Raw genomic sequence first — 12,051 nt, 5'->3', positions numbered from 1 at the left:
TGTGTGTGTGTATGAGTTTATGTGTATGTATACGAATGTGTGTCTTTATCTATATGTGTCCATGTGTGTATCTCAATGTCTTTGTGTGTATCTGTGAGTCTATGTGTCCATGTGTATTTGTCTATGTATATCAATGTGAGTCTGTGTATATGTGTCCATTCGTGTTTATCAAAGTGTGTGTATGTGTGTTTGATTATGTGTCTGTGTATGCATATATCAATGTGTGTATCTGTGTATATGTATCCATGTGTGTGTATATAAATGTGTGTTTACACGAATGTAAGTATGGATATAAAAGTGATTGTGAAAATGAGTTGAGGGTTCTGCAGAGGTAAGGTGATGTGGGGGCTGCCAATATACTTTTCCGCCCTGAGTGCCATGTAATCTACGTACGCCTCTGCTACTACAGTACTTTAAGTGTTCTTTTCAATTATTACAGAGTATATTGTATATAGTAACAGCTAGATTTCTTAACTAACAGACACTTTCAGTTGTGTAAGAGCTGTAGCTGTAGAACAGCCTGGAAACATTAAACCCATGGGGGCCAAACATGACTAGCAAAATTGCAGAATACAAGAAATAGTGGCCAAGACAGACACGAAGACCTTGATGTATTAGTGCACATGAAAACCAGCACAAGATCTGTGAGATTTAGAAACATAGAAACAGGGGCGGACTGAGAACCCTCAGGGCCCCCGGGCAAAATAAATCAAAGGCCCCCTTACAGGCCCCACCCATACTCCGCAGCAAGCACCACCCATGTCCCGCCTCCATGCACCGCCTCCAGCCACACCCTACACAATCTTTAGACACAAGGAACAAAAGTGCAATAATCCCTTCAAGGCCCCAGTAGAGACTACAATTGAGGGCTAATGGGCCATGGAGGGGGGTCTTTCTAGCAGAGGCTATCTCAGTGTCCTTTAGAGAGTGTGTTAGAAAGAATCCCCTCCAGGCCCTATTAGAGACTACAATGGAGTCTAATAGGCTTGGAAGGGGTTCTTTCTAACAGAGGCCATCTCAGTGTCCCTGCTGGAAACAGTCGCCTCCAGGCCCCAGTAGAGACTACAATTGAGGGCTAATGGGCCATGGAGGGGAGGGGGGAGTATTCTAGCAGAGGCTATCTCAGTGTCCTTTAGAGAGTGTGTTCGAAATAATTTCCTCCAGGTCCCATTATAGACTACAATGGAGTCTAATGGGGCCTGGAGGGGGGTCTCTCCAACACTCTGGTTCCTATTCACAATATAGTAACACAACATAGCTCGCTGATACCTAGGCCAAGTTGGCTCCTCTTACCTTAATTACTGTTGTTGGCTGGCAGTCTGTGGGCTTGCTGGAAGGCTGTGGGCTTACTGGCTGCGGCTGGCAGGCTGTGGGCTTGCTGGAAGGCTGTGGGCTTACTGGCTGCGGCTGGCAGGCTGTGGGCTTGCTGGCAGGCAGTGGGCTTGCTGGCTACTGCCGGCAGGCTGTGGGCTTGCTGGCTACTACCGGCAGGCTGTGGGCTTGCTGGCTGCGGCTAGCAGGCTGTTGGCTTGCTGGCTGTAAGCCTAACTGGTGGCCTGTGGGCTGGCTGGCTGGCCGGCCTGTGGGCTGGCTGACTGGCCTGTGGGCTGGCTTGCTGGCTACTGGGGCACTTGGAGATTATTTAAATAAATAACCCATGCACAATAACCACTACTGCTCTGTGTAGTCATTATGGTGCCAGGAGGGCCGGGCCCCCCTCCCAGAGTAAGTAGTCAAACTGTTTAAGAACAGTTTGACAACTTACCTGGGGTCTGCTGGGATATGAGGCTGTTGTAGGGTATAGGAGCAGTGGTGCAATGTGTAAGGGGTGCAGTGTGTGTGAAAGGTTCAGTGTGTGTGAGGGGGTGTAGTGTGTGTGAGGGGGCTGTGTATGTGTGTGGCAATGTTAGTATGGGGGGCTGTGTGTGTATGGGTGGGCAGTGTGTGTGTGTGTGTGAGGCAATGTGTGTAAATGTGGATGGTGTGTGTGGGGGCAGTGTGTGTGTATGGGGGGCAGTGTGTGAATGTGTATGGTGTGTGGGGGTAGTGTGTTTATGGGGCTAGAGTTCACTCTCACCACTGCAACCACCAGGAATCCCTGGTGGTCACAGTGTTGAGAGTGAACTCTAGCCCGTAGCTCCAGGGCTAGAGTTTACTTTCACCAGAGCCGTAACGTTGCCGTGGTAACCGCGGCAACGATCTGTGCTCGTGCAAGAAGGACCCAGAGGAGCTGCAGGCTGAGCTCCCGGGTCCTCTCTTCCTCCCTCCCCTGCCGGCTGCCCGCACGGTGCCTGCGGACAGGGGAGGGGGCAATTGCCCTCCTCTTACTCCCCCCTACCGCTCTTCTTACCCCCACACCCCCTCTTCTTACCCCCTCCCCCTCTTCTTACTCCCCCCTTACCCTCTTCTCACTCCCCCCTCCCCCTCTTCTTACCCCCTTCTTACCCCCTCCCCCCTCTTCTTACCCCCTCCTTCTTCTTACTCTTCCCTCCCCCCTCTTCTTACTCCCTCCCCTCCCTCTCTCTTTTTGCCCCCTCCCCTCCCTTTCTCTTTTTGCCCCCCTCCCTTTCTCTTTTTGCCCCCACTCCCCTCCCTTTTTGCCCCCCCCCCTCCCTTTCTCTTTTTGCCCCCCTCCCCTCCTCTTTTTTGCCTCCTCCCCTCCCTTTCTCTTTTTGCCCCCCCTCTCCTTCTCTTTTTGCCCCCCCTCCCCTTCCCTTCTCTTTTTGCCCCCTCCCCTTCTTGCCCCCCCTCCCCTCCCCTCCCCTTCTCTTTTTGCCCCCCTCCCCTCCTTTTCTCTTTTTGCCCCACCTCCCTTTCTCTTTTTGCCCCCCTCTCCTCCCTTTCTCATTTTGCCCCCCTCCCCTCCTCTTTTTGCCCCCCCTCCCCTCCTCTTTTTGCCCCCCTCCCCTCCCCTTCTCTTTTTGCCCCCTCCCCTTCTCTTTTTGCCCCCCTCCCTCCCCTACTTTTCTATTTTTGCCCCCCCTCCCCTCCCTTTCTCTTTTTGCCCCCCCTCCCCTCCTCTTTTTGCCCCCCTCCCCTCCTCTTTTTGCCCCCGCCTCCCCTCCCCTTCTTGCCCCCCCTCCCCTCCCCTCCTTTTCTCTTTTTGCCCCCTCCCCTCCCTTTCTCTTTTTGCCCCCCCTCCCCTCCCTTTCTCTTTTTGCCCCCCTCCCCTCCTCTTTTTGCCCCCCCTCCCCTCCCTTTCTCTTTTTGCCCCCCTCCCCTTCTCTTTTTGCTCCCCTCCCCTTCTCTTTTTGCCCCCTCCCCTCCCCTTCTCTTTTTGCCCCCGCCTCCCCTCCCCTTCTTGCTCCCCCTCCCCTCCCCTTCTATTTTTGCCCCCCCTCCCCTTCTTGCCCCCCCTCCCCTCTCCTTCTCTTTTTGCCCCCCTCCCCTCCCTTTCTCTTTTTGCCCCCCCTCCCCTCCTCTTTTTGCCCCCCCTCCCCTCCCTTTCTCTTTTTTCCCCCCCTCCCCTCCTCTTTTTGCCCCCCCTCCCCTCCCTTTCTCTTTTTGCCCCCCTCCCCTCCCCATTTTGCCCCCTCCCCTCCCCTTCTCTTTTTGCTCCCCTCCCCTTCTCTTTTTGACCCCCTCCCCTCTGCTTCTCTTTTTGCCACCCCCACCCCCACCTGTAGCGTGGCCGAGCTGCACTCCGGTCCGCGGTGCCGGCCGGAGTGATAGGAAGGTGCACACTGAATGTGCACCTTCCTGTCAGTCCGGCCCGGTAAGGGAAACAGAAACTCCTGTTCCGCGCGGAACAGGAGTTTCTGTTTCCTGTACCCGGCCGGACTGACAGGAAGGTGCACATTCAGTGTGCACCTTCCTATCACTCCGGCCGGCACCGCGGACTGCGGACTGCGGACCGGAAAGCAGCTCGGCCACGCTACAGGGGAGGGGAGGTGAGAAGCTGCAGCCGCCTGAGCGCTCTTAAGAGAGCGCTCAGGCGGCTGCAGCATTTAAAGGGGTGGCCGGGCCCCCTGATGGCGGGCCCCCCTACCGGCCGGGCCCTCGAACCATGTCCGAAGTGCCCAACCGGTCAGTCCGCCCCTGCATAGAAACATATAATGTGACGGCAGATAAGAACCATTCGGCCCATCTAGTCTGCCCAATTTTCTAAATACTTTCATTAGTCCCTGGCCTTATCTTATAGTTAGGATAGCCTTATACCTATCCCATGCATGCTTCAACTCCTTTACTGTGTTATCCTCTACCTCTACCACTGGAAGGCTATTCCATGCATCCACTACACTCTCAGCAAAGCAATACTTCCTGATATTATTTTTAAACCTTTGCCCCTCTAATTTAAGACTTTCCAGGGTCCTGCCGGGGGTCCTCTGTTCAAGCCGTGCGCGGTCCTGCTGCTGCACGAGCCGCGCGCGGCTCATCCGACGACTGCAACAGGAAGGCGGGCAGTGACCGCGAGAAGCGGTCACGTGTCCCGCCTGACTCTAAGAGCGCGCCGCGGGTCTCAGGCGCACTCTTAAAGGGATAGTGGGAGCCTAAATTGGCAAAGGCCTCCCATTGGTCCCTGTCATGCCACACTCCCCATACACTTACCTTTTGGGGGCGTGGATGTGACAGGGGCCAATCAAAATAGATGTTTAGGTATTTATACTCACCTTTTTCCCTTAGTTCCTTGCCCTATCGTGGTTTATGTTTCAGTTCCCTCTAGCGCTTGTTGTGATCAGTTGTGTTCCTTCGTACTTGACCTTGGCTTTGTTTCTGACTACGTTTTCTCTTTATCCTTATCTGTTCTGTTTGCCGGCTTGCTGTTTACCGTGCACCAGACCCCGGCTAGTCCTAGTTTACGCTGTCTCTTTGTGCCCTTGACCTCGGATCGCTCCTGACTCTGTACTACTCTCATATACGTCGAGTCCGGCCATTCTAAGGTCCGGTAGACGTATCTCCCCTCTGTGTTGTCTTCTGTTGACTTGAATCCTGCGTGTTGGGGTATATTTTCGTTACAGGTAGTTTCTTTTAAATATGGTCTCCTCCTTTACTGTGTTGATTCCCTTTATGTATTTAAATGTTTCTATCATATCCCCCCTGTCTCGTCTTTCCTCCAAGCTATACATGTTAAGATCCTTTAACCTTTCCTGGTAAGCTTTATCCTGCAATCCATGAACCAGTTTAGTAGCCCTTCTCTAAACTCTCCCTAAAGTATCAATATCCTTCTGAAGATACGGTCTCCAGTACTGTGTACAGTACTCCAAGTGAGGTCTCACCAGTGTTCTGTACAATGGCATGAGCACTTCCCTCTTTCCACTGCTAATACCTCTCCCTATACAACCAAGCATTCTGCTAGCATTTCCTGCTGCTCTATTACATTATCTGCCTACCTTTAAGTCATCAGAAATAATCACCCCTAAATCCCTTTCCTCAGATATTGCGGTTAGGACTCTATCAAATATTCTGTACTCTGCCCTTGGGTTTTTACATCCAAGATGCATTATCTTGCACTTATCCACATTAAATGTCAGTTGCCACAACTCTGACCATTTTTCTAGTTTACCTAAATCATTTGCGATTTGGCGTATCCCTCCTGGAACATCAACCCTGTTACATATCTTAGTATCATCAGCAAAAAGACATACCTTACCAACAAGTCCTTCTGCAATATCACTAATAAAGATATTGCAGATAATGGGTCCACGTACAGATCCCTGAGGTACCCCACTGGTGACAAGCCCAAGCTTTGAATATACTCCATTGACTACAACCCTCTGTTGCCTGTCACTCAGCCACTGCCTTACCCATTCAACAATATTGAAATCCAAACTTAAAGATAGCAATTTATTGATAAGCCTTCTATGTGCAACAGTGTCAAAAGCCTTACTGAAATCTAGGTAAGCAATGTCTACTGCACCACCCTGGTCTATTATTTTAGTTACCCAATCAAAAAAAAATCAATAAGATTAGTTTGGCATGATCTCCCTGAAGTAAACCCATGTTGTCTCTGATCTTGAAATCCATCTGTTTTTAGATGTTCAACAATCCTATCCTTTAACATGGTTTCCATTACTTTCCCCACTACTGAAGTAAGGCTTACTGGCCTATAGTTGCCCGACTCCTCCCTACTACCTTTCTTGTGAGTCGCTAACTTCCAATCTTCTGGGACTACTCCTGTTAACAATGATTGGTTAAATAAATCTGTTAATGGTTTTGCTAGTCCACCACTAAGCTCTTTTTAATAACTTTGGGTGTATTCCATCAGGTCACATTGACTTATTTGTCTTTACTTTTGACAGTTGAAATAAAACCTCTTCCTCTGTAAACTCACATGTAATAAATGACTAATTTGTCCTTTTTCCTAACTAAGGTCCCTTTCCTTAATTTTCATCTGTAAATGCTGAACAAAAATATTAATTGAGGCAGTCAGCTAGACCTTTATCATCTTCTACATACATTCCTTCTTTTGTTTTTAATCTAACTAATCCTTGTTTGACTTTCCTTTTCTCATTTATGTATCTAAAAAAAAATTTGTCCCCCTTTTTTACTGACTGTGCTATTTTCTCTTCTGTGTGTAATTTGGAAGCTCTTATAACGTGCTTAGCATCTTTCTGTCTAATCTTATAGAGCATTCTGTCTTCCTCACTCTGTGTTTTTTTATAATTACTAAATGCTAACTTTACTTTCAACTTCATAGAGTTTTTATTTTTGTTTATGCCATTGTAGCCGATTACTTTAAAGTCACTAGTAAATGCTATTTATGTAAAATCCTTATCCAGCATTATAGGGACACTCCAGGCACCCAGACCACTTCTGCCCATTGGAGTGGTCTGGGTGCCAACTCCCACTACTCTTAACCCTGCAAGTGTAATTATTGCAGTTTTTTTATAAACTGCAATAATTATCTTGCAGGGTTAACTCCACCTCTAGTGGCTGTCTACTAGACAGCCACTAGAGGGCACTTCCTGGGTTATAGCACAGAAATGCTATATGCTGTGCTAGAGGACCTCCAGCGGACCTCATTTCTCCATAGGAAAGCACTGAAAAGCTCGCCCACCGGCCGATGCAATCACAGGGAGGAGCGGCGCGGAGGTAGAAGCAGCGACGTGGGACATTGTCGCTGCCTCTGGTAAGGGATTGGGGGGTGTGAGGGAGAGGGGACCTGCAATGCCAGGAAAACAGTTTGTTTTCTTGGCACTGGAGTTTCCCTTCAAGCATTTCCACTGCTTGCCTCTTATAAACTGAGAAGCAGTTTGTCACTGATAAGAAATGAGATTGAAAACAAATGTTGACCCACCCTGCCAAGATCATTATAACAGTCTGGGTTAAATGCATAGCAACAGAAGGGCAGGTTTTATGACAGGGGGTCTCAAAGCAGGGGTCTCAAAGCAGGGGACGAATAAAGGGTGAAGGTAAGGACCATTTGCCAAGTCCCTGCTTAATCATCCCTTTCCGCTACACCTAGAACACTGAGTGAGAAAATACTTCTGAGTGTAAATCATGCTTTCATGGTTTGTTTGTTTTTTCGTTTGCCAAAAAAATGACATGTATTTGTTTGTCAGTATAGGATTCCACTGATCCATAATTTCATCATACGTTATTATAAGTGGTTTGGGAAATGAAATTATAGAATAATTCCTTTTTGAGACGCATGCAAGAATGAAACCTAACTAACCTAGAAAATCCAGATATAATGTAACAAGCATATCATTTTGAATAACAAGAATGAAAGAATTACTGACTTTGTGAAATCTTTTTGTTGAGTAGATTGCTATTTAGACAGTAATTGTACACATTTCCTTAATAATGTATATTTTAATGGTTAAATTGATGGGAATGTTCATTTGTGAAGGACCTGATAATGATCACTGAAAGGAAGCTTAAGTGCTGTCCTTGATTTAATCTTTTAGAATGGATAGTTTAATTCTTAACTAGATGGATTTTTTTTTTTTTTTTTTTTTATGAATCCTTTATTGCATCAAGAAATTATAGTTTAACTTTCAGGCTCATCACCTTAAAGGAGCATTGTCACTTTCCTGCTAGTGATGGTTTATATTTCCCATAACCAGGTAAATCCTACTGAAATGTTTTCTGGTGTAAGACGTGCGACAGAGGCAGCGCATTCCCCAAACCTTCTGTGTGTCTGTTTGTCCACAGCCTCACTCTGTGTGTGTGTGTGTGTGTGTGTGTGAGCTTGCCCCAAAAGAGCTCCACTGTGTCTCTTGTGCCCCCAGTAATTCCTGTCTCTTCTGAGTCTTACTGTATGTATTCTGTGTGTATTCCCCCCAGCCCCTCTGTGGGTCTTCTGTCTCTCTTTGTGCCCCTAGCCCCTTTGTGTGTCTCTTTGTGTCCTTCTGTGTGTCTCTTTGCCCCCCCTGCCCCTCTGTGTGCCCCAAGCCCTTCTAGTGTATCTCATTGTGCCCCCAGCCTCCCTGTGTATTTCTTTGTGCCCCCCAGTCCCTCTGTGTGTCTCACTGTACCCTCCAGTCCCTCTATGTGTCTTTTTCCCTTAGCTTCTCTGTGTGTCTATTTGTGACCCACCTCCTGTACCCTTCTTCTGCCCCCTCTCCTCTTGTGCCCTTATTTTGCCCCCTTCTCTCATGTGCCCTTCTTTTGTGCCCTCCCCTTCTGTGCCCTTCTATTGCTCCCTCCCATCCTGTTTTCTTTTTTGTACTCTTCCCTCCTGTGCCCTCTTTAGCCTCCTTACCTTCTGTGCCTTTCTTTTTCCCCCTCCTCTTCTGTGCCCTTATTTAGCCCCCCTCCTGTTGCCTTCTTTAGCCCCCCTCCCCTTCAGTGCCCTTCTTTCGCCCCCCCTCCCCTGTGCCTGCTCAGACTCACGTCCTTCCATGGCAAAACAGACGGTCTACGCAGAGGAGCCTCTGTTTCCTGTACCCGGTCTGACAGGAAGCAGTTTGTTTCTCTCAGTGAGAACTTCCTGTCAGACCAAGTAGAGGAAACAGAAGCTCCTCTACCGCAGTCTTCCTGCTCGGCCATGCTAGATGCAGTGAGTGGCAGGAGGGGAGCACTGTGCAGTGCGCTCCCCTCCTGCCGGTTACCTGAACCCTACTAATGAGTGACACCAGGAGTGACACCAAGTTCACTAAATAAATCTATACCAGGTGTACATGCCATACCTCAGCAGCCCTATAAATGTATTTAAATTGACATTAACCATTGCACTCAGTCAGTTCAACACTGGATTCCCATTTCATTTTCTAATAGTATCTTTTACTATCATGATACCTAATTCGGTTTATTGTGTTATATTTTTACTTCCTTAAACTTTCCTAATTATGTCTTTATTTGGATGATATTCATTGGCTGAGAATATCATCCAACATGCTCATCCAATCAATGTCTTATAAATGTGGACAAAATTGACCTTAGTAATGCGGAAGGGTAACATCACCATTAGGTATATGGTGAACAAGGGTTGAGCCTGTAGAAACCTGGGTGAACCCGGTTTGTGTCAAACTGTTCAAAAACGATTGAACATGAAAAAGCCCAACCTTGACCTCAACTCCCCATCCAACTACCGCCCTATCTCGCTACTGCAATTTGCCTCCAAGATCCACGAGAGAGTTGTGTACACCAGAATGACTGAGTTTCTCGAATCCAACTCTCTACTTGACCCCCTTTAGTCTGGATTCCGCACTGGTCATTCTGTCAAAACGGCTGTGACCAAAGTATCCAACGATTTAAGCTGCTAACTCTCGCGGCCATTACTCTATCCTAATTCTCCTTGATCTCTCTGCTGCCTTTGACACTGTTGATCATCAACAGCTTCTTCGCATGCTCCATAATTTTGGTCTACGAGATACTGCTCTCTCCTGGTACTCCTCCTACCTCTCCCAGCGCTCTTTCAGTGTTTCTTTTACTGACTCTACCTCTGTCAGTGTCCCACAAGGTTCTGTCCTTGGCTCCCTACTGTTCTCTATCTATACTGCCTCTGTTGGTAAACTCATTAGCTCCTTTCACTTCCGTTATAATTTCTATGCGGATGTCCAATCGATTGCCAAATCTCAGAAACATAGCGTGCACCGGCCCCTATTTAGCGCCGGCTGCAGCTTAGGTGCTGGTCCATGCTATTGTTCTCTCTCGCCTTGACTACTGCAATCCCCTTCTCAGTGGTCATATGTGTTCCCAGCTTGCACTGCTGCAATCTATAATGAATGCAGCGACAAGGCTCATTTTCCTGTCCGCTAGCACCTCCCACGCCTCCCCGCTCTGTCAGTCCCTGCATTGGCTTCCAGTTAGATATAGGGCTCAATTTAAAATTCTGGTGCTTGCTTACAAGTCCCTACATAATGCTGCTCCAACCTACCTATCCTCCCTAATACGCAAGTATGTCCCGTCGAGGCCCCTGCGCTCTGCCAAAGACCTAAGTCTATCCTCTGTCCGTACTCCCACCTCTGATGCTCACCTCCAGGATTTCTCCAGGGCTGCACCTCATCTGTGGAACTACCTTCCCTTCTCCGTAAGAATTTCACCCAGTCTCCACTCCTTCAATAAATCATTGAAAACTCACTTCAAGAAAGCATATCAATTAAACTGTTAGCTGTTTTTTATCGCCCACTCTCCATGACTCCTCTCCTGCAACTGTCAAAAATTACCTACTAAGCTCTCAGTTAATACTTTTCTAACAATCTAATTCGTACCCCTACTTTTACCCTTTCTGTCACTATACCCCACTCCCTCTGGCATGTAAGCTCATTGAGCAGGGCCCTCCACCCCCTCTGTTCCTGTACGTCCAGTTGTCTGGTTACAATTACATGTCTGTTAGTCCACCCATTGTACAGAACTACGGAACCTGATGGTGCTATATAAATATTAAAATAATAATACAAGGGGCAATGCAATGTAGCTTTCTAGCACCATACCCATTAGATAAGGCTGTAGTGGTTATAGTACTTAACGGTTCCCTTTAACCCCTTCATTTCCAGTATCTTAAATAAACATTTTATATTTCATATACTTTGCAGAATGAAATTTAGCCCATAAAGCCTCATTAACACCTCATTTACACGCTAGGAATGATTACCAGCCTGAAGAGCATTTTTTTTCTCTCCGCCAGAAGTCACAAGGTACTCATTTATTGTCTGCACATAGTAGTAAGCTGAAAATGTCAGCTCACTGTCTCCTTACAAACACTAAGGTTAAGACTAGCCTTACCCTAACATGCAAACCTAAATGAAAACATGGCAGAGGCCCAGACCAGGCCTTAGACAGCTAGGGCTGGCACCCAAGCCAGAAAAAATGAATATTTGCAAGCATACAAAGAGGTAATGTTAACAGGCCGAGGTAAAGCACAACAGTGGAGCACAGAATCGACCGGGTACCAGGCCTGCTGCCACATTTTGCGGCAAACCGCCGGGGCCGCATATGGAGGGGTCCATCGGGTGGCCCATGCTGTCAGGGCCACCCGATGGATATGGATTGTATGGGGGCCCGGACTGCGCTGGGCGCTTTAAGAGCACAACCGGGCCCCCTGTGATTATATCACATGCTGGGAGGAAGTGACTGCACGTCTCTCCTCCCAGCTATCAGAGAGCCCGCGCGGGAGGAAGGAGGAGGGAGTCAGAGTGGGAACTCTGACTCCCATCAGGCTGAGCCCCCACTGGACCCCAGGGAAAGTAACAAGGTAGGAAACATTTTGTGTACGTGTGTGTGTTTCTCTGTATGTATGTGTGTGTGTCTCTGTATGTGTGTGTGTGTCTCTGTATGTGTGTGTGTCTGTATGTGTATGTGTGTGTGTCTGTGTCTCTGCACGTGTGTGTGTCTGTGTCTCTGTATGTCTTAAACAAACTCAGGCTGGAACTGCTGCAAAGCCACTGCCGCAGAGACATACTAGGAATGGCAGATGGATTACTGTAGGATCTGGTAGACTTAGAGTTGTGGATAAAAGGCATATTGCACAGTCTGTCGCTCTACATAATTCATTTTCTGCACGTTCAGAGTGTAATGGTGTCACTGAGACAGGCACTGAGGGTAGTGGTGTTGTGGAGAGAGGCACTGAGGGTAGTGGTGTTGTGCAGAGAGGCACTGAGGCTAGTTTTGTTGTACAGAGAGGTACTGAGGCTAGTGGTGTTGTGCAGAGAGGCACTGAGGCTA

The sequence above is a fragment of the Pelobates fuscus genome, chromosome 7, assembly GCF_036172605.1.
Source record: "Pelobates fuscus isolate aPelFus1 chromosome 7, aPelFus1.pri, whole genome shotgun sequence".
Taxonomy (NCBI): Eukaryota; Metazoa; Chordata; class Amphibia; order Anura; family Pelobatidae; genus Pelobates; species Pelobates fuscus.
The sequence above is the reverse complement of the archived record's forward strand: the minus strand, read 5'-3'. Positions refer to the sequence as shown.